This window comes from Pan paniscus, chromosome 19, assembly GCF_029289425.2.
Source record: "Pan paniscus chromosome 19, NHGRI_mPanPan1-v2.0_pri, whole genome shotgun sequence".
Classification (NCBI taxonomy): domain Eukaryota; kingdom Metazoa; phylum Chordata; class Mammalia; order Primates; family Hominidae; genus Pan; species Pan paniscus.
The window spans coordinates 79,002,183-79,029,692 of record NC_073268.2 but is presented as its reverse complement, the minus strand read 5'-3'; the positions used below and the strand labels follow the sequence as shown (position 1 = coordinate 79,029,692).

General features: G+C 43.9%; 1 protein-coding gene and 1 pseudogene across 1 annotated transcript in view; one reads left to right on the top strand and one right to left on the bottom strand.

The window, feature by feature from the left end:
* Positions 1-27,510, top strand: part of MARCHF10 (membrane associated ring-CH-type finger 10) — a 273,051-nt gene that overhangs the window by 99,833 nt on the left and 145,708 nt on the right. The window lies entirely within an intron of this gene.
* Positions 25,249-27,160, bottom strand: LOC100992731 (PRELI domain containing protein 3B-like; annotated as a pseudogene).

Here is a 27,510-nt window from a genome sequence, read left to right as displayed (position 1 = left end):
CATCTGAGGGCGAGGGAGCTGGGGTATTTATATACCAACTCCCTCAGTCATTGGTCGAGGGCTGTTCAGGGGTGAGGGTGGGTGGTCATTTCTCAGCACTTCTGCCTGCATGAGCAGAGACTACCAAAACCCAAGAAAGCTATCAGGGGAAGATATATAAGTGCTGGCATTTGGAAGCCAAGCCAGTATGTGCTGAAATGTAGAGGCTGAGAGGCTGTGGGCAGGACACCAGCAACATCTGCTGCACTTAGCTCCCTGGAGCACGTGAGAGGAAGTCGACTCTCTCTGTTGCTCCTGAGAATCACCACCAGCTTTTATTGGTAAATGTCTTCTATGTGCATTTTCTACAAACCAAAAAAAAAAAAAGAAAGAAAGAAAGAAAGAAAGAAAAATGGCTTTTAGAGACTTGTCATTAGGGAAATGAAGTATTTTCCCTCAAAAACAGGCATCACATACCCCCATTTGGCCCCTGCCCACTTGGGCACTTTACAGATGGTTTCCCTGCCACACCACAGTCCATGAGGTACCCAGGATATGTAGACACTTTCAAAAAGCATCTAAGGGGCGAGCCTATGCCAAACATGAGAATCCACTGCTGGTGGTTTAAAGACCATATTGAAAATAAAGGCTGTACATGTTACCATCTATATCCTCTATCCACTGAAAATGATGGGTGGGGACATTTTGAAAAGGATTTTTATTAATCTATTTATTGTGGTCACTGGCTCCATTTCCTCATATTTCTACATAAAGAAATATTTTGAGGGAAAACACTTCACTTTTCTAATAAGTCTTTACAACCCTTTTTAGGTTTGCAGAAAATGCACATAGAAGACAATGTGTGTCTTAAGCACAATAAAATGCTGGTGGTGATTCTCGGGAGCAATGGAGAGTTGACTTCTCACATGCTCCGGGGAGCTAAGGGTAGCAGATGTTGCTGGTGTCCTGGCCACAGCCTCCCAGCCTCTACATTTCAGCATATACTGGCTTGGCTTCCAACTATCAGCACATAACATCTCTGCCTGAGAGCTTTCTTGGGTTTTGGTAGTCCCTGCCCATGTAGAAGGCAGAAGTGCTGGGAAATGGCAACTCACTCCCACCCCTGAGCAGCCCTCGACTAATGACTGAAGGAGTTGGTATATAAATACCCCAGCTCCCTCACCCTTAGGTGGTATAACTCTGAGGTGTGTCTTCTATGCTGCCTCCCAGGGATCCTTGGCAGGATTTAGCCCCACTTACCCACAGTAGTAACCTATTTGATGTTGTATCTCTTATTGATGTCCTTCCCTTCCCTGTACCACTTCCTCACATCCCACTGGTGTTTCCTGACATTACTCCCTAGTAAACCATTTGCACTTAAACTCTTATCTCAGGGTGTGCTATGGGGGAACTCAAACTTCTACTAGGGCAATGGGAAGGAACAGAGAAAATAATTGTTATTTAAAGAAGGATTTCTGTAAGCAATGTATTCCCATGGTACATTTCAAAATTTATTTATAGCTCATTACCTTCCTTTACAAAAATGCTACGGGATAGATTAGGTAAGAAGTGCTGCCAACTAAAGGCCAGTCAGAAATGAAGATAAAACAGCTGGGCGCGGTGGCTCATGCCTGTAATCCCAGCACTTTGGGAGGCCGGGGCGGGCAGATCATGAGGTCAGGAGATCGAGACCATCTCGGCTAACACCATGAAACCCCGTCTCTACTAAAAATACAAAAAATTAGCTGGGTGGGGTGGCAGGCGCCTGTAGTCCCAGCTACTCGGGAGGCTGAGGCAGGGAGAATGGGGTGAACCCAGGAGGCAGAGTTTGCAGTGAGCCGAGATCGCACCACTGCACTCCAGCCTGGGTGACAGAGCGAGACTCTGTCTCAAAAAAAGAAAGAAAGAAAGAAAGAAAGAAAGAAAGAAAAAGAAAAGAAGATAAAACATCTCCGAAATAGTCACGAAGGCTACTAAGAACATTGGCTTGATGTACAAAAATTCTGCTGACTTATGACTTCCCTTTGTTGTGAGCAATGCAACATACCTTTAGTAATAACCATTTGCAGCATCCCTTGAGACCCATGTCCATGTAGTCACCTGGAAATAACATATGACAGGGGACAGGGCCTCTTCAGAGCAGACGATGCTGTGGCTTGGTAGTGCCCACAGTGGATCATCTGGTTTGCCTCCAAGCAGCATCTGGCCCCAAGGCTGCCCAGGTGCAGATGAATGGGGGATAGAGGAGCATAGATGTTGTAACTTGAAGGGCAACTGAAGAGGAAGCAGCTTACAGCATGTGGGCTCAATTTTCCCCAAAAAGCTCATAATATAACTGTCAAAAATGACACTATGAACCCAAATTATAAGATAATTGCGTTCGGTCCCAAATTCAACACAATAAAGGTTATTTGCTCTCATGCCTTAGCAACCGTCTCATAGAGGAGAGAAAAATGCCATACAAAAACAAAATGTAAACTCGCAAAGCAGTAATAAAACCAGCACACAACTATTCATTTCAAGTCTATTTTGAAAAGCCTTTGATAATACCAGTAATTCCCCGTAAAGCTTCTATTCTCTTGCCACAATTCCCTTCTGGAAATAGAAGAAGGTTTTGCTGTTCTACAGCCATTCCTTTTAGGGAGATAAAGTCTAAAGTCCACTTTATTTCCCAATTTTAATGTTTGCCATTCTTTAAAAAGAAAGAAAGAGAGAGAGAGAAAGAAATCCCTGATCACCTATATCCAGCTAAGCCTCCCATATAGGTAGGGCTTAGTGGCAATATTAACGTGAATCTTCCTTGTCTTGCACCACAAAATTCATTTAATGGTCTTAACAAGGTGCTTAAGCTAGCCAGAGAGCCTTGTCCAAAAGATGCTGAAACATTCCACTAAAAAATAGAAAATTCAACCAACATCCACCCATTTCCAGATATTCTGATGCTTCATAGCATGCAGGCTGGGTGTTAGCCCTTTGACGTCCTGGCTGAGCAATTCTTCCAGGTGCCACTGGCAGGCCTACCCTACAGCAGAGGCCAGAAGGAAGGGGCTTGGGGTAATTTTGGTTGTAAGAACAGAAATCTACTTAGACAAGTTCAAGTATGAGGAGGATGGTGGACTCCAAGGAACCTCGTGGACTCCAAGGAAAAGCTGAGCGATCAGGCCTCAGGAAGAGTGGGAACCAGCAGCTGTCACTCTTGGGGAGGGATGTGGTAGAGAAAAGAGACAGAAACACCTAGAAGGGTGTGCATGCATGGGCAATGATTAGACTTATTGATATAGGAAGACAAAGAGGAAAATATAGAAGAGGAATAGAAGGTGGGGAAAGAAGTACAATAATAGGAATCAAAGAGAAATGGAAGAGATGCATAACCTGAGGAGTCATGACATGTCATCACAATGGCTTCAGCCAGCAGTCAGCAGCTCACCGGTGCTAGGCATTTGCTGTCCCTGACATAGAACCAACCTGCATAATACACAGAGGTTGCAAATACCAAGCCCTTCTGATTTACCTGAAATGGTCATTCTGGTTTACATGGAATTATGGACTATTTTCAAAAAGACAAAGTTGTATTGGTTGACAGGATGTGCATGGTCTCAATGAAGATCTTGATGAAAAAGTCTGGGTGACTTTTTGTACTTAAGCTTTAACAGAAATAATTCATAATTGTATTTTGGGGGCTTGGATGTGGACATCAGTTTGTTTCACCAGGCTTATTTTTACATTTGTGGTAGACGTTCTTTGTCCCAAGATATATGTCTTAAACTTTAATAAACTCATTCCGAAATTCCACTTCAATTTTTGTCAGAAATGTTTCTTCAATATGCATGACTTTTGGCCAGGTGTGGTGGCTCACACCTGTAATCCCAGCACTTTGGGAGGCCAAGGCAGGTGGATCACTTGAGAGCAGGAGTTCAAGACTAGCCTGGCCAATATGGTGAAACCCCATCTCTACTAAAAGCACACAAATTAGCCAGGTGTGGTGGCAGGTGCCTGTAATCCCAGCTACTTGGGAGGCTGAGGCATGAGAATCACTTGAACCCAGGAGGCAGAGGTCACAGTGAGCTGAGATTACGCCACTGCACTCCAGCCTGGGCAACAGAGTGAGACTCCATCTCAAAAAAAAAAAAAAAATATATATATATATAGATACACACACACGTGTATCTATCTATATATATATACACACACATATATATACACATATGTGTGTATATATATTTTAATATATGTTTATATATGTATACATATATGTATGATTTATACATATTCACACATATATGTATGATTTTTGTTTTGTTTTGTTTTTCAAAGACAAAGTCTCATTCTGTTGCCAGGCTGGAGTGCAGAGGTGTGATCATGACTCACTGCAGCCTCAACCTCCTGGGCTCCAGCAATTCTCCTCCTTCAGTTCCCAAGTAGCTGGGACTACAGGTACATGCCACTATGCCCAGCTAATTAAAAAAATTTTTTGTAGAGATGTGGTCTCGCTGTGTTAACTGGGCTGGTCTTGAACTCCTGAACTCAGATGATCCTCCCCACTTGACCTCCCAGAGCACTGGAATTATAGGTGTGAGCCACCACGCCCAGCCTGTATGATGTTAAAGGCACTCTGCTAAGCACTTAACATAGATACACAGTTGAATAAGACACAGCCCTGTCTTCATGGAGCTTGTAAATTGAAAGTTGAGGGGATGGGTGGAAGACGAATTAGACATAATAGACATATACATCAGTAACCGTAAAGCAATAAAGACTATTATCTATGTAAAAGCAGGCTGTTCTTGAACATTTCTCACCTCTCTGAATGGAACCCTTGACTCCCTCCTCTTCCACATCCCCCCAGTCTCCTTCTATCTAAATCCTATCCTTTCCTCCTACCCATTCCATAACCTTACAGCCTCGTCAGATCCTTCTGTAGCAGGTGATTTCTTTGGAACCTCTCCAGTCTTTGTTCTCTCCAGTATGTTGGAAGTTATTACTAGAGGCTGAATATATCTTCACAACACCCTGACTCTCTTAGCCCAGTAGAAATTATTCAGGGAGATCCTGAACTGTGGGAATTTGCCAGAACTAATGGGCACCTGGACTCCTTTTCCTGCACAGACACTTACTCACTAAGCTCTCACTGTGGACTCAGTCAGGACTTCACATTTCTGTTTCCTCTCATAAGAGTTCACAATGCTTTAATCAGGGTGGAATGTACATAAATGTGCATGTATGTGTGTGTGTGTGTGCACACGTGTGTGCACACACCAGGGGGGGCAGGTAACTCTGATAGGCTTTCCAACCTTTCATTCCCTCTCTTGCCTTCCTGTCCACAGCTACCTCTCAAAATCCAGGTGGGAGACTGCCCCACACCACCCAGGTGTTGACAGGATCTCATGTCTTTAGCACTTCCTCCGGCAGCCCTGTCTTGGGAGGGAGGCTGAGCCAGGTGACTGGGGAGATGCTCCGTGGCTGGCCGCATGGGAGGGAGTGTTGTCCTAGAAACCCAGTCCCTGGAGGTAGATTTGGATACAAAAGTTTCTGCCCCCATTCCCTCTGCCCTGATTCCAGGAGTGGCAGGGATTGAATCTCAGCATTTTCTAGTCTGCCTGTTATCAGTGTCAATGGTTTCCTGTCACCCAAAAGTCCTCACCAGATACCTCTGGCCTGCAGCCCCGGTGCCATGGGGGTAGTGATAAACCCTTATTGCCTTCAGCCTACAGACCCTGGCCAAAAGATTCTGATTCTTATCAGAGGCTGAAGGACAGGTTTTACCAGAAGTTCCTATCCCCCAGCTTGAAAAACAAGTTCATCCACTCCTTTACTCCACACGCTGGAGTTCTACCCTATTCTTGAGAAAAGGTCAACACCCCACCTCCACAATGACTCTGGAACTCACAGTGGGGTCCCAATGTGGATGCTGGTCTCTACAGTGATTTTTTGTGTGTGTGAGACTGAATCTCACTCTGTCACCCAGGCTGGCGTGCAGTGGTGCGATCTTGGCTCACTGCAACCTCTGCCTCCTGGGTTCAAGCACCTAAAGTGATTCTGACCAGCTGTGACAGTGTGCCTGGGACCGAAGGGTTTCCTGGGACTTGAGATTTTCAGTGCTAAAAGTAGGAAAGCCCCAAGCAAACTGAGATGAGTTGATCCTACCACCTAGAACAGATTCCTGGACCTTGTAAACCAGTTACCCACCCTCCATGGGACCTACAGCTTTGCAAAGGCCTATAAGGGGACAAAGAAAAAGTGAGATCTGGAACAGCAGGCTGCAGCTGTCCTTTGCCTTATTCAGAACTTTTGCTGTGTTCAGAACTGTCATGTGCACATAGGATAGTCTTTGCTCCCCTAAACTTGGATGGGAAGGAGCGAGGAGGAACAGGAACCGCTGGCATCCAAAAAGAGGCTGTGGCTGCATCTCTGGGCCATGTTTTATTTTTCTGGAATCCTTAGTGGCACAGTATCTAAAGAGAGATCATGCATGTGCTCTGGGACCCTTAACTGTTTTAAAACCTCTATCTTGGCCAGGCGCAGTGGCTCATGCCTGTAATCCCAGCACTTTGGGAGGCCGAGGTGGGTGGATCACCTGAGGTCAGGAGTTCGAGACCAGCCTGACCAACATGGTGAAACCCCATCTCTACTAAAAATACAAAATTAGCCAGGTGTGGTGGCACATGCCTGTAATCCCAGCTACTTAGGAAGCTGAAGCAGGAGAATCGCTTGAACCTGGGAGGTGGAGGTTACAGTGAGCCGAGACCACGCCATTGCACTCCAGCCTGGGCAACAAGAGCGAAACTCCATCACAAAAAAACAAACAAACACACAAAAATCCCTCTATCTCTATGTAGAGTGGCCCTAGAATATGCCCTGATTTGGATCAAATCATTGGGCTTGCCTCCTCTGGGGAGATGTGAGTTTCCTCTGTCTTAGAAGCCTCTGCTGTGTAAGTATCCACGGGATTTGTGGTCAAGAGATCTGAGCTTTAATCTTTTTAAAGATCTCTGATTGATTCATGGAAAAACACTTAATTTCTCAGCTCTGCACCTGTAAAATTGATTGAACTAAGCTTTTGTGATTAAGATTTCTTCTGGCTTTGTGGTTCATCTCTTTCCCTCTACACACACACACACACACACACACACACACACACACCATATTCCACTGTATTTCTGGCCATTAACTCTCAGTGCCATACCAAGCTATATTGGAACCTGAGGCCAAAAGAAAAAATTAGTAATGCGAGTCCTCTCTTTATTTAAAATGTTCACATTTTGTTCATCGTGGGTTGTTTTTTTTTGCATTAACTCAGATTTTAAAAATATTTCATTAAAATGTTCCTCTTAATCTCCAGACATAGAAAAAGACCCTGAAGTCCCTGGATATGCTGGCTGCCAACATTATGAAATACAGTGTGGTGAGCTGGAACACAAGGTCCTTGTTGACATTGAATTACCGAAGAAAACTCCCCTATCTCTGGCCACTATGCGGCCTGCAAAGCATAAAATATGTACTATCTGGCACTTCACAGAAAAAGTTTGCTAACCTCTTATGCCAAGCGATTCTGAGTCAAATTTCCTGTTACTTGCAACCATAAAAATTCTAAGTATTACACTCCCCTGAACTCTGGCAGCACCAAAGTACTTGATGATACTCAAAGAGGAAATGTATGATAAGGGCCCCCATCAATTTATTCATGCTGTTTCCTTGGCCTAAAATGCAACACCCTCCATGTGACTATACAGTTGCCCCTCAGTATCCAGCAGGCATTAGTTTCACGACCCCTCACAGATACCAAAATCCACATATGCTCAAGTCCATTCTGTAAGATGGTATAGTACTCACATGTAACCTATGCACGCCCTCTCATGTACTTTAAATCATCCTTAGGTCACTAAAGTATCTAATATGATGTAAATGCTATGTAAATAGTTGCTATACTGTACTGCTTTCTTATTTGTTTTTTTTTTTTTTTTTTAGATGGAGTCTCGCTCTTGTCACCCAGGCTAGAGTACAATGGCGCAATCTCAGCTCACTGCAACCTCTGCCTCCTAGGTTCAAGGAATTCTCCTGCCCCAGTTTCCTGAGTAGCTGAGATTACAGGTGCCTGTGACCATGCCTGGCTAATTTTTGTATTTTTAGTAGAGACAGGGCTTCACCATGTTGGCCAGGCTGGTCTTGACTTCCTGACCTCAGGTGATCCGCCTGCCTCGACCTCCCAAAGTGTTGGGATTACAGGTGTGAGCCACTGTGCCTGGCCTTATTTGTATTATTTGTTCTTATTGGGTTTTTTCCTGAATATTTTTGGTCTGCAGTACTGAACTTTTGGAGTCCCCTTAAGTTGTGTAGCTCACTGGCCCCACCCTAGTTCCAGCCCTGTTAACCTTCCTCTGCATCTGGGTGAGTTGCTTGATGACAGAAGGAGGGAAAACACAGACAGAAAGAAGAGACTAAATACCAGCCACTTTATAAGATCCCTTGGGGCTAGGGCTAGCCATAATGGTTATTTTATTTATTTATTTATTTATTTATTTATTTATTTTTTCCTTTGAGATGGAGTCTCGCTCTGTCACCAGGCTGGAGTGCAGTGGTGTGATCTCGGCTCTCTGCAACCTCCGCTTCCCAGATTCAAGCAATTCCCCTGCCTCAGCCTCCCGAGTAGCTGGGCTTACAGGCGCCCACCACTGCGCCCTGCTAATTTTTTTTATTTTAGTAGAGGCAAGTTTTCACCATGTTGGTCAGGATGGTCTTGATTTCCTGACCTCGTGATCCACCCATCTCAGCCTCCCAAAGTGCTAGGATTACAGGTGTGAGCCACCGCGCCTGGCCCATAATGGTTATTTTATGAACAGCGACCTACCTATAATTTCTAGTTGCTTCTGCCATGTTTGTTTTGTTTCCCCAGGACTAAAAACTCTTTGGGTATGGGTATAGGGATCCTCACATCTGGTTTTGTCTTGTTTTTTTCTAATCCCACTCTCCACACACCAAGTGCCCAGCACAGAGCTATGCACTAAATTACTAGAATGAAATGGCGGAGTGCACACTGAATTCCAGAGTTCACACCAACCCTTCTCTTGACCTTTCAGGAGACAACTATTTATCATTTAAAACATTGGTTTTTATTTCTTTATATTTTTTAATTTATTATTATTATCATTATTTTTTGGAGACAGAGTCTCACTGCATCACCCAGGCTGGGGAGCAATGGTGTATCACAGCTCACTGCAGCCTCCACCTCCTGGGCTCAAGCAATCCTCCCATCTCAGCCTCCTGAGTAGCTGGGACTACAGGCATGCACCACCACATCTGGACAATTTTAAAAAGTTTTTCTGGAGACAATGTCTCATTATATTCCCCAGGCTGGTCCCATACTGCTGGGCCCAAGTGATTCTCCCACCTCAGCCTCCTAAAGTGCTAGGATTACAGAGGTGAGCCACTGTGCCTAGCCTTAAAACGTTGTTTTTTGTTTGTTTTTTTTGAGGTGGAGTCTCGCCCTCTCACCCAGGCTGGAGTGCAATGGGGTGATCTCAGCTCACTGCAACCTTCGCCTCCCAGGTTCAAGCGATTCTCCTGCCTCGGTCCCCTAAGTAGCTGGGATTACAGGCGCACACCACCACACCCAGCTAATTTTTGTATTTTTTTAAAGTAGAGACAGGGTTTCACCATGCTGGCCAGGCTGGTCTCAAACTCCTGACCTCAGGTGATCCACCTACCTCGGCCTCCCAAAGTGCCGTGATTACAGGCATGAGCCACTGTGCCCGGCCAAAACATTGTGGGGTTTTTTTGTTTTTTGTTTGTTTGTTTTTGTGACAGAGTCTCGCTCTGTCACCCAGGCTGGAGTTCAGTGGTGCAATCTCGGCTCACTGCAACCTCCGCCTCCTGGGTTCAAGCAATTCTCTTGCCTCAGCCTCCCGAGTAGCTGGGACTACGGGTACGCGCCACCATACCCAGCTAATTTTTGTATTATTAGTAGAGACAAGGTTTTACCAAGTTGGCCAGGCTGGTCTCCAACTCTGTGATCCACTTGCCTCAGCCTCCCAAAGTGCTAGGATTACAGGTGTGAGCCACTGCGCCCGGCCCAAAACCTTATTTTTTAAAGTTAAGAAAATAAAAACACAACCAGATTGAAAACCAGAAAACAAAAAACAGTTATTTTGGCAAAATGTTACCAGATAATAAAAAAGAAATTCGGGTTTCATTTCTTGCGTTTTCCTCTCAGAGTCAAAAAGAGCAGAAAGAGTTAAGACTTAGACAAAGGAGCCTCCTGGGACCCAGAAGATTCCAGAACATCCCTACCCTGGGGAGGGCCACATGCCAGACTCACCCATTCCTTGACCTAACAAACCAAAGGCTGTGGGCAACCTGCTGCCTTGCAGTGGGACCTGCAGGTCATCTTCAAATTGTGCTAAGCTGGGCTCGGGAGGAGCAGAGGGCATGGAACCGAAGCATTCCTCCTGATCATGCTGCATTAGAGGACATCACAAAAAAATGCATTGCTTTCAACGAGTGCATTAATAAAGACGAAGCTATGAAATGGATTTGTGCTGAAGCCCTCCCTGGCAAGCATTTATCAAATAAATAAGCAAGAATTGTGTTCAGGGCCAGGCACGGTGTCTCACGCCTGTAATCCCAGCATTTTGGGAGTCCAAGGCAGGTGAATCACTTGAGGTCAGGAGTTTGAGACCAGCCTGGCCAACATGGCAAAAACCTGTCTCTACTAAAAATACAAAAATTAGCTGGGTGTGATGGCATGCACCTGTAATCCCAGCTACTTGGGAGAATTGCTTAAACCCAGGAGGTGGAGGTTGCTCACTGCACTCCAGCCTGGGCAACAGAGTGAGACTCTGTCTCAAAATAAATAAATACATACATAATTTAAAAAAAGAAAAGAACTGGTATTTGGGTGCTATAGTTCAGGAAAGACCCGGATAGGATTGTCTTCTTTGGCCACTAACTGGCTGTGTGCCCTTGGACAAACCATTCACCCTCTCTGTACTTCATTTTCTTCATCTGTAAAAGAGGCTATGGATGAGATCACTGCTACAGTCTCTTGTACCCCTGATGTTATATAGAAGGTGCTGTATGAAAAGGGCGGGGGGAAATTTTGTTTGCTGAACCTTCCCTCCTGCTGTCTTTGTGCCCTACTGGGCATTTTTTCGCAGAAAATGTCAAATTCTTAATCAGTAGGTTTCAAAACGTGAAGCCTCCAAAGCTTTACTGTACATCTGGGAAGAATGAAGTTTTACCTTTTAAAGCAGAGAAATGGAGTTTGCTTAGGATTCTAACTGAAGCAAGTCACACCCCCACAGAAATGAAATGGAAGCATGAAAGATTGTGAAAATCTGGGACTCTGCACAAGCAAAGAACAAGTACTGTGTTGGTATTTTTAAAAAAAGATTTTCATTTCATATGCAACACCTTTGTGCTTCCTTTATGTATTTCTCCCTCTCTTTTCCAGCTCTACAATGAGCTATTTTAAGACTATGTTTTCCTGCTATACAGTACTCCTGTTCAGATAGGCAATTTAATTGTCACCAGACTTTTTCTTAGTCTTTCAAGACCTTTTGTTATGGTGAAATAATTTTAGGCACACCAAGCACAAATCCATTAAATACTTTCCTTATTTCACTAATGAACTATTGTGGGTGGTGGAAATTAATTTTATTCCACTCACATATCTGTTAAATTTTTAAAGGTGAAAAATGAAGGTTGCAAATAACTGAAGTCGAATGAGAGACTCCTCTTAAAACATTGTCTGTTGTTTCCTTTGTGCCGAGATGTGTCAAAAAAATCAACAAAAATAGTTCACAAAATGAAAAGGGTTCAACAGGTCCAATCTCAGGGTTGAATATTGCAAAACTTTTTACAGGCTGGATATGCTTAGGAATTGAAAGGCCCCTCTGTTAATGGATTTGAAGAGAGTTTTCTGAGTGGGTGTGTTTAAGCTCATCCCCATGGGCAGATCAGATATTAGCACACTTGTTTAAAGCCTGGTAGTGATGATACGAAGGTCCTGGACTGACCTGCTGTACAACTCAGCCATTGTTGCTCCACATCACGGCTCAGGCTCTAGCCCTAACACCTCTCTGCCATTTTACTTTATTATTTTTATTTTTTTGAGACAGAGTCTCACTCTGTCACCAAGGCTGGAGTGCAGTGGGGCAATCTCAGCTCACTGTAACCTCTGCCTCCCGAGTTCAAGCGATTCTTGCACCTCAGCCTCCTGAGTAGCTGGTTTACAGGCATCTGCAACCATACCCAGGTAGGTGATTTTTGTAGTTTTAGTAGAGACAGCGTTTCACCATGTTGGCCAGGCTGGTCTTGAACTCCTGACCTCAAATGATCCGCCTGCCTTGGCCTCCCAAAGTGTTGGGATTACAGGCGTGAGCCACTGCGCCCAGCCTCTCTGCCATTTTAAACATTTCTATCAAAGGCCACAAAGGAGAAGGGGAGAGGATGCGGAGGCAGTCAGGTAAATCCTTCCCCAAAGCATGGAAAGGGTCTCCAAGCCCAGGCTGTACTAACTGAGGACCAGGAAGGCCACTTTGACAAGCAGGGGGCAATACATTATAATCACGACAGGTCAGACCCATTAACTCTGCTTGAAAGGTATTTTGAAAACAGAAATTATCCCCATCACATGGGGGAAGTTGGGGGGGGGACGTGCCTTCAGAGAAAAAGGGCAAACACCACAGCTCAAAAGACAAAGTTCTCTTCCGGGAGACAGACCCAGTGCCACAAGGCAAGGAGGGTCAGAGTCCTGTCCCTGAAGATAAATGTCTCCAGAACGAAGGAGGACCTTGATAAATATGCAGTTGGAATAGACTGTTAAGTGCTTCCTTATTTATAATCTGTCCCTTTCAGAGCCAACTCAGATTCATGTCAGCGCCTTAGGTAGAAGCAGCAGCTTGCTGATTTTTCTTTAGTCAGATTTAATTCCAATTTCGGCTTCTAAATGTGTGCCACCTGCTCCATGGGCTTCCATGAGCCTGCGCTTTAACCCTCTACTCTTTTTTCCTTTCTCTCTTCTTCCTGACTCCTTTTAATTTGTCTCCTTTTTTTTTTTTTTTTTTTTTGAGATGGAGTCTCGCTCTGTCTCTGTCACCCAGGCTGGAGTGCAGTGGCACCATCTCAGCTCACTGTAACCTCTGCCTCCTGGGTTCAAGTAATCTTCCAGCCTCAGCCTCCCAAGTAGCTGGCCCAAACTCCATCAAGTGGTCCTCCTGCTTTGGCCTCCCAAAGTGCTGGGATTACAGGCATGAGCCACCACGCACAGCTCTCCTCCTTTCTTTCTAAACCCAAATAGCAGGTTGCTGAGAAGGCACACTAAATAAGTAAAAAGAATCCAGTCTCAAATAAAACAGACCAAAAAAAAAATCCCCAAATTCATGTTTTGTGGCCCTGAAGTAATTACTAAAAAGAATCTGGTGGAGTTCACACTGATTCTGAGTTTAAGGTTTAACGACGTAACCAGTGACAGCTCAAAAAAATAAATGAATAAAAAGGGAATGATAAGGCAGTTGTCTTTTTTTTCAGTCTATAAAACTAATTGTTTCATTGTGCTTCCATACACACACTTACACATACAATCAATCTGATGCCTTCTTTTTTTTATATTAAATGGCAGTGAGCCATGAAAGACTACAGAGAATTATAAGCAGAGTCTGCCTTAAAAAAAAAAACCTCCTCCAGTGACAGTAAATTGGATAAATGCTATTTTTAGATGAAATATATCTAACTGATGTCCAGATGTGATTCTACCACATGAAGAGAAAAACAAATCTATCTAAAGCGCTGAACTGTACTTGAAAACATTTTTTAAATTTTCTGGTAATAATGACTTATAATGGAAAGACTGAGACGTTTGGAACTGACCAACAGCCTCTGCAGAGGGTCCCTCTGGAGCAACATCGGCACACATGGCTCCAATATGTAGATGATCCTGAGGTTTGCATTTCTGATTTAATTGTTACTAACTCTTAGGGATTGCAACTTGCAGTATATTTTCACATGAGCATAAGGAATAAAGCAGGAATGTATTAATCCATTCTCATACTGCTATAAAGAACGACCTGAGACTGCGTAATTTATGAAGAGGTTGAATTGACTCACAGTTCTGCAGGCTTAACAGGAAGCTTGACTGGAGGGCCTCAGGAAACTTACAATCGTGGTGGAAGGCGAAGGAGAAGCAAGCACCTTCTTTACAGGGTGGCAGGAGAGCGAGCGAGCAAAGGGGGAAGACTTAAACCATCAGATTTCATGAGAACTCAGTCACTATCACGAGAACAGCAAGGGGGAATTCTGCCCCTCCTCCAATTTGACATGAGATTTGGGTGGGGACACAAATCCAAACCGTATCAAAGAAGAACAGGTATCATGACTTCTGTGCTAAGCCAGTGGGTTAAAGAACTGATATGGTTCAGCTATGTCCCCACCCAAAATTGCATCTTGAATTGTAATCCTTATAATCCCCATCATCCTGTGTTGAGGGGAAGACCAGGTGGAGGTAATTGAATCATGGGGGCTGGTTCCCCATGCTCTTCTCATGGTAGTGAGTGGGTTCTCATGAGAACTAATGGTTTTACAAGGGGCTCTTCTCCCTTCGCTCGGCGCTTCTACTTCCTGCCACCTTGTGAAGAAAGTGCCTTGCGTCCCCTTTGCCTTCTGCTATGACTGTAAGTTTCCTGGGGCCTCCGCAGCCATTTGGAATTGTGAACCAATTAAACCTTTTTTTTTTTTTTTAATAAATTACCCAGTCTCAGGCAGTTCTTACAGCAGTGTGAAAATGGATGAATACAAGAACTTTTATTTATTTATGTATTTTGAGACAGAGTCTCGCTCTGTGGCCCAGGCTGGAGTGCAGTGGTGCAATCTTGGCTCACTGCAACCTCTGCCTCCCAGGTTCAAGCAATTCTCCTGCCTCAGCCTCCTGAGTAGCTAGGACTACAGGTGCACACCACCATGCCTGGCTAATTTTTCTATTTTTAGTAGAGACGGGGTTTCACCAATAACTTTTAGATGGTGGATATTACCAGGTCATCTGCTTGTCTGAATGATACTGTTTCTGCTCCAGACATTCTTTGAAATCCTTCTACTCATTCACTCAACAAACATTGGTCAAGCACTTACAACTTTTCAAGTTCTCTTTTTGGTGCTGAGCATAAAGTGATGAGCAGAACAAACACAGCCCCTGCCCTCATGCTTACAGTCTAGTGGAATTTCTTTTGGAGCCCAGTTTGCAAATTACAAAAGAAAATCCATTTTATTACTTTAGTGACACGAATAGTGGTGTTGTGTTTGATCACAGCCTTAATCACTGAGCCCTTCCCTGAACAATGTCTGGCCATTTAAAAAAAGTCAATCCCTGAAATATAGTTACTGAAGATAATCAAAATATAATGTGATACAGGATCTAAGAGAAGAGTTGTGAAGAAATTATTGGGCAATGACATCCTCACCTAAATAAAGGCATGGCCTGTCGAAGTGACTGTTTCTGGAGTTTATGTTCCTACCTGGGAATAAGGGTATCCCACTCAGGAATTGCAGCCAGGTGGCAGGGAGGAAGCAGGGGTGAGAGGAGTGGCAGGGAACTAGATGGAACAAGCCCAATCCAAGTCCAGGCAGGTGATAAAAGCCCTCAGTAGAAGAAGGAATGGCACTCTTATGGGGGAGTGAGACCTCAAATGAGTGTAGCTTCAGAAGAGTTGAGCCCAGAAGGTTGAATAATCTTAGCCAAGCTATGTAAGAGAATCTATCCAAAAACTAGATGGAGAAGAGTGGGAACTAGGCCTGCAAGCTGGGCACCAAACCTCAAGAGAATGGAAACATCCAAGTTACCCAAAAGAACCTGTCTGTTAGCAACTGGATAGGTTAGTTAGCCTCTCCAAGGGCCAGGGAAGGAAGGGGTCAGGCCACATGTCTTCATGGTGCCTTGAAGCATTGGGCACTTCTGCTCTTAGTCGGAGTAGCCACAACTACTTTATTTTTATTTTTATTTTTTTGAGATACAGTCCAACTCTGTCTTCCAGGCTGGAGTGCAGTGGCACAATCTCAGCTCACTGCAGCCTCTACCTCCCAGGTTAAAGCGATTCTCCTGCCTCAGCCTCCTCAGTAGCTGGGATTACAGGCACGTGCCATCACACCCGGCTAATTTTTGTATTTTTAGTAGAGACAGGTTTTACCATGTTGGCCAGGCTGGTCTCGAACTCCTGACCTCAAGTGATCCCCTAGACTCAGCCTCCCAAAGTGCCGGGATTACAGTCATGAGCCACTGCACCCAGCCACCACCACTACTTTAAAATCTTCAAGACTACAGGTGACATACTGTCTAGATGGCCCCTTCTTTGTCCCAAGAAGAAGATGAAGAAGGCAATGGATACCCATGTACTCATTATGGACAGTCAAAAAGGAGTTAAGCTAGAACAGGGACTAATGACTTTATTTGACATAATTTCATAATCATTTCTCAAATATCCAGTAGCCATTTGAAGATGCATGAATATGAAAAGGGATCTTTTCATATACACTGTTCTGCAGTTTAAATTGAGTTTTTGTTTTTTGGTTTTTTTCAGCCCTAGAGATGATTTGCAGGTAGCCCTACAAACTCTTCTACTCTAGATCATTCACAAATGGCCACCTTGGACAGAAGTTTCATTACAACCTGGAGTGTATAGGCATGAATAGAGGTGATCAAACTGATGAAAACATTGGGCTTGCAACATCGGGTTCACCCACATTCTATAACTGACAAGGCTAGCCAGAGCCCCTCAAGCTGCCCCGTCAGGATAGGCTTTTAAACCTTGCAGGTCAGAAATATACTAACCATGTGGCTTCTCGAGGACTTGGGTGCTCCTCCCCTGGGGAACTCTCTGGAATTACTCTCTGGATTTCTGCCCCAACACCTGGCTTTAGACCAGTGGTTTTCAAACCTGGGATTCCACAGAACTCTGGGGGTCCCTCAGGGTCCGTGGAATGGCCTGGTGGGTGGGGCCCAGACTTCCCCCTCTGCATACATAACTGCTCCTTCTTTTATTTTGTTAAGTTGGTTTTCTATAAAGATCCATTCAAAATTTTCTTTCATAAAACAAACAGGTCAGAGGAAGTTCTATTATACATGCATTTTTAAAGATTGGAAAGCACCATTCTAGACCAGGAGTCAGCAGTCACTTTAGCCATATGTGGGATGATCAGGGCGAGACAGTGGAGTAAGCAAATTCCTCCCATGGCTTATTAAACACAAGGCATATAGGCAAGAAAGAAGAAAAAAACGGGAAATAGGAAGGTGGAAAAAGAAAGTCAGAGAAAGAAAAGGATCAGTGGCTGCGGTCATGATTTGGGGGCCTTTCGCCCCAGAAAATGCACACATGCATCTAATATCATGCAACTGAGCAATCTGAGAGAATCCATGGATGATGAGGAATCCTCTCCTCTAGGGACCCAGGTTGGAAACCATGGGAAGGCATCCATTCGTCCACAGAAAAGAGCCCCATTTGCCCCATTAGTGACATAGAGCTTGGTGCCTATTGAAAAGGAAAAGTCTGGCTTCTTGGATTTTTTTTTTTTTTTTTTTTTTTTTTTGAGACAGAGTCTCGCTCTGTCGCCCAGGCTGGAGTGCAGTGGCGCAATCTCAGCTCACTGCAACCTCCACCTCCCGGGTTCAAGCGATTCTCCTGCCTCAGCCTCCCGAGTAGCTGGGACTACAGGTGCGTGCCACCATGCCCAGATAATTTTTGTATTTTTAGTGGAGACAGGGTTTCACTATGTTGGCCAGGATGGTCTCAATCTCTTGACCTTGTGATCTGCCTGCTGTCATGTTACTAGTTCCCCTTGAAAGCACAAACAATTCAGGCTTTTGCTGGAGACATTCAAAATCATCAGGTTACTGGCCAGGTGTGGTGGCTCATGCCGGTAATCCCAGCACTTCGGGAGGCCAAGCACCAGGATCGCTTGAGGCCAGGAATTCGAGACCAGCCTGGCCAACATGTTGAAACCCTGTCTCTACTAAAAATAGAAAAATTAGCTGGGCGTGGTGGTGTGTACCTGTAATCCCAGCTACTTAGGAGGCTGAGCGGGGAGAATCTCTTAAACCTGGGAGGCGGAGATTGCAGGGAGCTGAGATTGCGCCACTGCACTCCAGCCTGGGCAACAGAGCAAGACTCCATCTCAAAAAAAAAAAAAATCTGGTCATTTTTGTGTTCCTAACTCTGAGCAAAGCCCTCCTGGTGTCATCCTGAAGCTTCTAACATATCCTTATGTCTTGATTGTTGCTGACACTGACACTTGCGATCAGCCTTCTATTTAGAATCTTAAGACTTAGTCATCTACCAGGTGTCTTAACCCTGGCATGCTTGACCATTACCCAAAATAACCACGGCCTTTCTGGCCATCCATCCTCTCAAGCACTAACAAAGTAGTGTTTAATGCCAGCACAGGCTTTTCCCTTTAAGTACAAGCCTCACAGATCTAGCAGCTTACCACATCACCAGTTATAGGATTCAAAGACTTAAGGCCAGGCATGGTAGCTCATGCCTGTAATCCTAGCATTTTGGGAAGGCCGAGGCAGGAAGATTGCTTGAGGCCAGGAGTTCGAGACCAGCCTGGGCAACATAGTGAAACCCTGTGTCTACAAAAATAAAAAAATTAGCTGCACTTGGTAGAGCACACCTGTAGTCCCAGCTACTTGGGAGGCTGAGGCAAAAGAATTGCTTGAGCCAGGGAGTTCGAGGCTGCAGTGAGCTATGATCTTGCCACTGCACTCCAGCCCGCACAACAGAGCAAGACTGTCTCTAAAAACAAAAAAAAAATAATTGGGCCGGGTGCAGTGGCTCATGCTTGTAATCCCAACACTTTGGGAGGCTGAGACGGGTGGATCACAAGGTCAGGAGTTCGAGACCAGCCTGGCCAACATGGTGAAATCCCATCTCTACTAAAAACACAAAAATTAGCTGGGACCAGGCGTGATGGCTCATGCCTGTAATTCCAGAACTTTGGGAGGCCAAGACAGGTGGATCACGAGGTCAGGAGATCAAGACAATCCTGGCTAACATGGTGAAACCCCATCTCTACTAAAAACACAAAAAATTAGCCGGGCATGGTGGCACTTGCCTGTAGTCCCAGCTACTTGGGAGGCTGAGGCAAGAGAATCGCTTGAACCAAGAGGCAAGAGAATCGCTTGAACCAAGAGAATCGCTTGGGAGGCAGAGGTTGCAGTGAGCCGAGATCGCGCCACTGCACTTCAGCCTGGGGGACAGAGCAAGACTCCATCTCAAAGAAAAAAAAAATAGCTGGGCATGGTGGTGGGTGCCTGTAATCCCAGCTACTCTGGAGGCTGAGGCAGGAGAATCGCTTGAAACCAGAAGGCGGAGGTTGCAATGAGCCGAGATCACGCCATGCACTCCAGCCTGGGCAACGAGCGAAACTCTGTCTCAAAAAAACAAAAAATGAAAAACCCCAAAGACACATTAAACTCAATATACCTGAAACTGGACTCTTCTTTCCTCCTGATCCATTCCTCTGTCTATCTGCACTCACCACCATACACACAGTTGCTTCAGACAAAAGTTCTCTGGTTTTTTCCTTCTTTCCCCTTGACTGTTGCATCCAACAGGTGTTGGGTCTTAATGGTCTCCACGTCCTTCATAGCTAAATGCGTTAGTTCAGGTCGTCTTCATCTGCCTTGCAGATTACTACAGTTTTCTAACTGGCTTACCTAATTTCACTTTTAACCCTCCACCCTGGCCCTCAATTTGCGGCCCATAACCTATCAAAATTACAAATCTGACCTTGTAACAACTTCTACTTAAAATCCTTCAGTAGATGCCCTTTGCCTTCAAAATACAACCAAACTTCTTAGCGTGGGACTTAATGCTCGTCATAAGCTGTCCTTGTGTCTCTCTACACTTGCCCCAGGCCAATACCCACAGCTCGGGCCCAGCACACCACGTGCTGTTCCCCTCTTGGACCCCCTTCTTCTGTTTGTTGCCACCTCCTCATCTTTCAAAAATATATTAGATGTTTACACCAGTACTTCTTCAGTGCCCTTCACAGATACTATCTTTTTGTTTTGTTTTGTTTTGTTTTTTTTGAGACAGAATCTCGCTCTGTCACCGAGGCTGGAATGCAGTGGTGTAATCTTGGCTCTCTGCAACCTCCACCTCCTGGGTTCAAGCAATTCTCCTGCCTCGGCCTCCCCAGTAACTGGGATTACAGGCGCCCGCCACCACGCCTGGCTAATTTTTGTATTTTTAGTAGAGATGGGGTTTCATCATGTTGGCCAGGCTGGTCTCAAACTCCCGACCTTGGGTAATCCACCAGCCTCTGCCTCCCGAAGTGCTGGGATTACAGGCGTGAACCATCATGCCCAGCCACAGATATGATCAGTTCTAATCCTCCCAGCAATCCCGTAGGACTTGCAGAAGCTCATAAATTTGCCCAAGTTCACAGAGGGAGTGAGTAGCTAGCCTCAAATTTGGGCTTGCCTAACATCAGTGCTTACATGCTTTCCACGAAGCTGAGACACCTCACTTTGGAACTTCACTCAGATGTCCTCCTCTGTCAGGGGCCTCCCCTGGCCCCGCATCTCACCTGCTTATGTGGCATCCAGCCTGGAATTAACTCTAACAGCCTCGGGTACCACCTGGCCGTGCAAGTGTCTGTATCTGTCAAAGGCTGTGAGCAGGCAAACATCAGGCATTTGAATTGTCTAAGTAAAACCTGTTCACGGATGTTAAAGTTCCAGTAATATACAAAGCTAGAAATAGACCTCTACCCCCCAGCCACCTTCTTAGAGTAACCAATGTTAACCCACTTCTTGTGTGACCTTCCAGAAATTTTTATGACTATGAAAGTAGAGGTACACATATCCTTTTCCCCTCATGGATGGGCTTATTTTACACACACTTTCCTGCAACTTTTCCCCTTAAGATCACATTTTAGATATTTTTCTACTTGAACATATGTAAATCAACTTTTTTGCATAAAAAATCCATATATATTATTTTCACAACACATATACATAAAAAACTTACTGTTTTAAGATTAGAAAGTCAATCTGAGGCTGGGTGCAGTGGCTCACGCCTGTAATCCCAGCACTTTGGGAGGCCGAGATGGGAGGATCACTTGAGGTCAGGAGGCGGAGGTTGCAGTGAGCCGAAATCACGCCACTGCACTCCAGCCTGGGTGACAGAGCGAGACTCCGTCTAAAAAAAAAAAAAAAAAAAAAGAAAAAGAAAAAGAAAAAAAGTCAATCTGGAAAAAATTTATCTATATGTTGTTTGTAAGAGAAACACCTAAAACATAATAACACGATGCAGAATGATTGAAAGTCAAGGGATTCATTGAATAAAATGAGAATACATGTCCCCCCCCACCCCCGCCCCGCCACTCTCTCTCTCTCTGTGCATATTTAAGTAAATAAGTGGGGGAGAAGGGAAAGTTCTGCTTTACAGAAGAAAGCCAGCTGATAAATATAGAAGGAATGACAGATGTAGAAAATTGCCAACTTGGCAACCATGATAGTATTAAATGATTCAGGCAAGAATCATAAAGTCTTCCTAAAACTAGAGGGTAAAAATTTGAGGAGTAACGGGATATTTACAATTGTCTCAAAATATCGCTCCACAAGGAAGATAATGAATTTATAATTGCAAAGAGAAAAATAATTACTTTGCAATAAAGGTACTTGACAGTCACCACCTTAACTGAGTGATCTAAATGCCACAATGAATGGAAGCTGTCATCCGATATGATGTGTGGGGAAGGACACCGCATTATTTCTGGGTATTTGTGTCAGAAGGCATAAGCGGAATCTGATCGTGAAGAAACCTCAGACCAACCCAAATCGAGGAACATTCTTCAAAATAACCAGCCAGACCCTTAAAAATGTCAAGTTCATGAAGGACGATGAAAACACTGAGGAAGCATTTCAGATTAAAGGGAGAAGTGACAACAGAGCACGACCCGCGATTCAGGACTTTCTTTTGCTATTAAGGACGCCACTGGGACAAAACCCAATGACCTTTCAAAATTACAAATCTGATCTTGTAACTATTTCTACTTAGAATCCTTCAATAGATGCCCTTTGCCTGCAAAATACAAACCAAACTCCTTAGCATGGAATCCAGCATTTCTCATCAGCTGTCCCACCTGTATATTCTTCAGTATCTCTAAGACATAGATTGTTTGTTGTTGTTTTGTTAACGTTGCCAAAATTTCATACCAGGCTGGATGTGGGAGCCACAGGAGACTCAGATGAAGCCTGTATAACAGCCGCCCCCATCATCTACGGTGTTAGGTCCATGCCTTTTTTTTTTTTTTTTTTTTTTTTGAGGCTGAGTCTCGCTCTGTTGCCCAGGCTGGAGTGCAGTGGCGCGATCTCGGCTGACTGCAAGCTCCGCCTCCCGGGTTCACGCCATTCTCCTGCCTCAGCCTCCCCAGTAGCTGGGACTACAGGCACCCGCCACCACGCCCAGCTAATTTTTTTTGTATTTTTAGTAGAGACGAGGTTTCAGCATGTTGGCCAGGCTGGTCTCAAACTTCTGACCTTGTGATCTGCCTGCCTTGGCCTCCCTAAGTGCTGGGATTACAGGTGTGCGCCACCACGCCCGGCCCTGGGCCATGACTTTTTGAGTGAGCCTCCCTACCGCTGGGAGAGTCCTTGCTGCAGACCAGCTGAAATCTGGACTCAAAGGATACATTTACATCACAGTAAGGATCCCCCATGTTACCCTCTTATGACCGTGTCTACTTCCCCCCCATTCCCCACTCCTTAACCCCTGGCAACCATGAGTCTATTTCTATAATTTTGTCATTTCAGGAATGTCATGTAAATAAAATTATACAGTATATAGACTTCTGCAATTGACTTTATTATTCACTCAGCATAATTCTCTCAAGAGTCATCCAGGGGTGGTTGTGTTTATCAATCGTTTGTTCCTTTTTATTGCTCAGAAGTATTCCAGATGTTCCATCGTTTGTTTCACTGTTCACCTACTGAAGGACATCTGGGTGTCTAGTTTTTACTATAATGAATACAAGTAGGGTTAGCATTCATGTACAGGTTTTTGTGTGAATATAGTCTTCATTTTGGGGAAATAAATGTCCAAGAGTGTGATTGCTGGATTGTATGGTAGTTGCATGTTTAATTTTTTTTTTTTTTTTTTTTTTTTGGAGATGGAGTCTCCCCCTGTCGCCCAGGCTGGAGTGCAGTGGTGCAATCTTAGCTCACTGCAAACTCCACCTTCCCGGTTCAAGCGATTCTCCTGCCTCAGCCTCTGGGGTAGCTGGGATTACAGGCATGTACCACCATACCCGGCTAATTTTTGTATTTTTAGTAGCGATGGGGTTTCACTGTGTTGGCCAGGCTGGTCTTGAACTCCTGACCTCAAGTGATCCACCAACCTCAGCCTCCCAAGCTGCTGGGATTACAGGCGTGAGCCACTGTGCTTGGCTGCATGTTTAATTTTTTTTCTTTATTTTTTTTTAATTTGAGATGGAGTCTCACCTTGTTGCCCAGGCTGGAGTGCAGTGGCACAATCTCAGCTCACTGCAACCTCTCCTCCTGGGTTCAAGGGATTCTCCTGCCTCAGCCTCCCGAGTAGCTGGGATTACAGGCATCTGCCACCACACCCGGCTAATTTTTTTTGTATTTTTAGTAGAGACGGGGTTTTACCATGTTGGCCAGGCTGGTCTTGAACTCCTGACCTCTCAGGTGATCCACCTGCCTCAGCCTCCCAAAGTGCTGGGATTACAAGCGTGAGCCACCGTGCCCAGCCTGCATGTTTAATTTTTAAAGAAATTGGCAAACTGTCTTCCAGAGTGGCTGTACCATTTTACATTTCCACCAGCAATGTATGAGTGATCCAGTGTCCTTGCTAGCATCTGGTGTTTTCACTGTTTTGCATTTTAGCTACTCTGATGGGCATGTAGTGGTATCTCATTGTGGTCTTAATTTGCATTTCCCTAATGGCTAATGATATTAAATATCATTTCATGTGTTTATTTGCCATCTGTATTATCTTCTTCATGTCTTTTCTCTACCTTCTAATTGGATTTTTGCTTTTTTGACTGTTGAGTTTTGAGAGTTCTTTATATATTCCAGTACTAGTCCTTTGTCAGATATGTAGCTTACAAATATTTTCTCTACAGAAATTTGCACATAACTTGTCTTTTTATCCTCTTTAAAAAAAACTTTTATGTTAGGTTTGGGGGTACACGTGCAGGTTGGTTATATAGGTAAACTTATGTCACAGAGGCTTATTGTACTGATTATTTTGTCACCCAGGTATTAAGCCTAGTACCCATAGTTATTTTTCTGCTCCTCCCCCTCCTCCCACCCTCCACCCTTCACCATCAAGTAGGCCCCAGTGTCTGTTGTTCCCATCTTTGTGTTCATAAGTTTTCATCATTTAGCTCCCCAACTTATACGCGAGAACATGCGATATTTGGTTTTCCGTTCCTGCATTAGTTTGCTGAGGATAATAGCACCCAGCTCCATCCACGTTCCCGCAAAAGACATGATTTCGTTCTTTTTTATGGTGGTATAGTATTCCATGGTGTATATGTATCACATTTGCTGTATCCAATCTGTCATTGATGGGCATTTAGGTTGATTCCATGTATTTGCTATTTTGAATAGTGCCGCAATGAACATATATGCATGTGTCTTTTTTTTTTCTTTTTTTTTGAGACGGAGTCTCACTCTGTGGCCCAGGCTGGAGCACAGTGGTGCAATCTCGGCTCACTACAACCTCTGCCTCCCGGGTTCACGCCATTCTTCTGCCCCGAGTAGCTGGGACTACAGGCGCCCACCACCACGCCGGGCTAATTTTTTGTATTTTTAGTAGAGATGGGTTTTCACCGTGTTAGCCAGGATGGTCTCGATCTCTTGACCTCGTGATCTGCCCGCCTCGGCCTCCCAAAGTGCTAGGATCACAGGTGTAAGCCACCGCGCCTGGCCTCACATGTGTCTTTATGGTAGAATGATTTATATTTCTCTGGATATATGCCCAGTAATGGGATTGTTGAGTTGAATGGTAGTTCTGCTTTTAGCTCTTTAAGGAATTGCCATACTGCTTTACACAATGGTTGAACTAACACTCTCACCAACAGTGTATAAGTGTTCCCTTTTCTTTCCAACCTCACCAGCATCTGTTACTTTTTGACTTTTTAATAATAGCCATTCTGACTGGTGTAAGATGGTATCTCATTTTGGTTTTGATTTGCATTTCTCTAACGATCAGCGATATTGAGCTTTTTTCATATGCTTGTTGGCTGCAGGTATGTCTTCTTTTGAACATTGTCTGTTCATTTGCCCACTTTTTAATGAGGTTGTTTTATTCTTGTAAATTTGTTTAAATTCCTTATAGATGCTGGATATTGGACCTTTGTCAGATGCATGGATTGCAAATATCTTATCCCATTCTGTAGGTTGTCTGTTAACTCTGTTGATAGTTTCTTTTGCTGTGCAGAAGCTGTTAAGTTTAATTAGATCCTATTTGTCAAGTTCTGCGTTTGTTGTGATTGCTTTTGATGTCTTTGTCATGAAATCTTTGCCAGTTCCTATGTCCAGGATGGTATTGCCTAGGTAGTCTTCCAGGGTTTTTATAATTTTGGGTTTTACACTTAAGTCTTTAATTCATCTTAAAGTTGGATTAAAGACTTTGATTTTTGTACATGGTATAAAGAAGGGGTTCAGCTTCAATCTTCTGCCTATGGCTAGCCAGTTATCCCAGCACCATTTATTGAATAGGGAGCTTTTATCCTCTTAATGAGGTCTTTTCAGAGCAAATTTTTTTATTTTGATGACATCAAGTATATCAATTTTTCCTCTTCTGGATCCCGTTTGTGGGTCAAGTCTAAAATCTCTTTGCATAAGCTTAGATTCCAAATATTTTCTCCTATTTTTTCTAAACAATCTTATAGTTTTACATTTCCCATTTAAGTTCACAATCTTTTGAGTTAATTTTTGTATAAGGTGTGTGAGTTAGGCCAAGTTCCTTTTTTTTTTTTTTTCACCTATGAATATCCAGTTGCTCCAACACCATTTGTTGAAAAGTCTATCTTTCCTGTATTGAACTGTTCTTACATCTTGGTCAAAAATCCACTGGACATATCTGTAGGGATCTATTTCTAGATTCTTTAATCTATTACATTAATATATGTGTCTAATGTGTCTCTCTCTTCGCCAACACTACACAGTCTTGATTACTGTAGCTTCAGAGTAAGCCTTGAAATTGGGAAGACTGATTACTCCCCCGTTACTCTTCTTATTCAAAATTGTTTTAGCTTTTCTTTTTAAAAATTTCTAATGATCACTTTTATTTAGAAGCCCTGCATCTCTTTGTTTTGATCAAAAGTCACATATCCTTACATCAGCATATTTTTTTAAAATTCTACCTAAAAGATAGTTCTATTTTTAAAATAACAAATAAATATATAGTTAGCTTGGAGAGACCTGGGGTAACCGACGTTGTCTAACAACTTTCATGATTATTTCTCTGCAAATGCTCTGCTGCTGCCATCGGAGTCCCTATGCTTCCTCTTGCAGAGGCCAACAGTTCTTCAATCTCAGCATTTAATTTGCGTATTACCCATTCCATTGCTTCTCAGCCTTGCCATCAGTCCTTCAAGGTAACTGCTGAGGCTGACTCCTTTCGCAGTGATTATGGCTTCTTGAGTCAAAATAGTTTTTTTTCTGTCCCAAGGATGTGGCTTTTCTATAAGTCTCTCATCTACTGAAACCTTATTTGTAAATGAAATGTTAGTAGATTTAAGTTCCATTGTTTTCTCTACATGATCAACTACAGAATGTTCTTGCACATATGTTTTGGTTCTTGCTGCACCAATTAGAGACTTCACAATGGAAGCAGCCCCCTCTCTGTGCTGAGAAGGGATCCAGAGGGATCTATATGTCTGTCCAACACATCAACTCCAACCACACTCAGGCTCATAGAGTTTGGATATTTCTGCATTGCAACTGTTGTAACAATTTCCCACAGGTGGTCAAAGACGTGTGCCAAAGTCCATAACTTCATGGTGCTGGCAGCCTGTGGTGCTAGGGGACAACGAGGCAAAGAGGCTACACCTGCCCCTGACCCACCCCAAGCATCCCAGCCAGCCACACAGTGACAGGCACCATTGAGCCTGATGCAAGGGATGTCCCAACGCACTGCCTCATGCCCTATCCCAGCCCGGGTTTTGCCCCTTAGCTTTTTGTTTGGACTTTCCATATAAATTCCAGAATAATCTTGTCTACAGCTACCAAAAGATCTTGCTGAGTTTTTAATGGGAATTACATTAAACCACTATATCTATTTGGGGAGAACTGATATCTTTACTATGTTGAGTCTCCAATCCACCAACATGGACTATTATTCCCTTTATTTAGATCTTGTTATTTTTCATCACATTACATAATTTGCAGTATAAATGTCCTGTACTTGTCTTGTTAGATTTATACCTATTTCATATTTTTGAGTGATTGTTAATATTACATTTTTAATTTAGATGTCCACGTGTTCATTGCTAGTTTGTAGAAATATAATT